This window comes from Pyxicephalus adspersus, unplaced genomic scaffold, assembly GCF_032062135.1.
Source record: "Pyxicephalus adspersus unplaced genomic scaffold, UCB_Pads_2.0 Sca5860, whole genome shotgun sequence".
In the NCBI taxonomy this organism is placed as follows: domain Eukaryota; kingdom Metazoa; phylum Chordata; class Amphibia; order Anura; family Pyxicephalidae; genus Pyxicephalus; species Pyxicephalus adspersus.
Window position 1 is genome coordinate 1 of NW_027322860.1, and position 1,590 is coordinate 1,590.

Consider the following 1,590-nt stretch of genomic DNA (forward strand, 5'->3'; position numbering starts at 1 on the left):
TGTGTCAGTCTGTCTCTGCCCTTTGTGTATGTCTGTTTCTGTTGTACCGTTTGTGTCAGTCTGTCTCTGGCTGTACCCTGTCTCTCTGTGCTGCCATTTCTTGGCCCCTGTGATCCTCACCTTGTTGTGCCCCTTTGGCTCTGCAGGAACTTTGTATTGAAGCACAGAGTATTCTTGATACGGAATTGGGAAAAAACCCGCCGGCGACATGAAGAATCAAAGGATGACTTGAATGCAGCGTCCCTGTATAACCGCTGGAACGGTGTGTGCAGAGATGATGGCAACATCAAAGCTGGTGAGGTTGCTGGAGATTGGGAGGGTGATATCCCTTTCCCCTATTGTAACTGCTCACCTGTCCACCTTGTTTTCCAGATGTCTTCATGACCCAGTTTGCTGCTTTGCAGACCTCGCGGTCAGTGCGTACCCGCCGACTGGCTGCCGCAGAGGAGAACATTGAGGTGGCACGAGCTGCTCGCCTGGCACAGATCTTCAAGGAAATTTGTGATGGAATTATCTGCTATAAAGGTAATTTTCTGACTCCACATTTCTTTAACTCATCCTCCTTAGAAGTTGTACTTTTCAGAGCTATATACCTGCCAGAGGACTTTTAAACCTGTATAGTCAGTCTTGTGAACCATATACTCCTGCCAGACAGCACAGCTAGTTCCTAGTCTTTTACTAATGCCTAAAATACAGCTCAGTCCATGACCAGCCCAGACTGTCATTTCTCCATGGAAGATCCCATCTCTGTACTCTGCCATCTCAGTTTTTACTGTGTTAGACTGACTGCAAAACACTGGATCCTGATTGGCTAACAGAACTTACACTGACTCTCCTCTTCTGCTCTGCTTTGGGAACCTTGTTAATGAGGTAGATTTGGGTATTAGATGTATATAGATTCCTATTTTATGTTGTATGTATAAGCTGTCCTTTCCTTCCAGATTCCATGAACAGAAACCTGGCAGGCCCCCTGCTTAGTCTTCCACCCAAAAAAAAGTGAGTTGTCATTATCATCAGTGTCTGTAGTTGTGTATCATCCATTCCATGACTGCCAGTGGTTGTCTGACACAAATCTCAATTTATCCACCCTGACACAGCTGTACATTGTGCCTGGTGGCCTGCCTGTCTGGTGTGGACACATTAGGGATTTTGGGGTCATCATATACAAAATGGGGTGTTAGGGTCCCTCTTTACATGGTGGGAGTGTTTGGGGTCACTCTTGTACAAGGTGGGGTGTTGGGGCTCACTCTGCACATGGTGGGGTATTGGGGGTTTCTGTATACACTCATTATGTAAACTGTAGGGTTGTTGAGGTGATTCAGTAAATGGTGAGAATGTTTGGGTTACTTTGTTCATCCTGAGAGTGTTGGGGGCCACTCTTGTACAGGGTGGGGTCTGTAGGGGTCACTCTTGTACAGGGTGGGGTCTATTGAGGTCTTGTGGTCTTGTACAGGGTGGGGTCTATGGGGGTCACACTTGTACAGGGTGGGGTCTATGGGGGTCACTCTTGTACAGGGTGGGGTCTGTAGGGGTCACTCTTTTACAGGGTGTGGTCTATGGAGGTCACTCTTGTACAGGAAGGGTGTTGGG

The 1,590-nt window shown here is 47.5% G+C and overlaps 1 long non-coding RNA gene across 1 annotated transcript; it reads left to right on the forward strand.

The window, feature by feature from the left end:
* The first annotated feature begins 150 nt into the window (after nt 1–150).
* On the forward strand, nt 151–996 carry LOC140321502 (uncharacterized). The gene is made up of 3 exons (XR_011918962.1): nt 151–295; nt 373–525; nt 942–996. It is a non-coding gene; the product is annotated as an uncharacterized lncRNA (long non-coding RNA).
* The last annotated feature ends 594 nt before the right edge of the window (nt 997–1,590 follow it).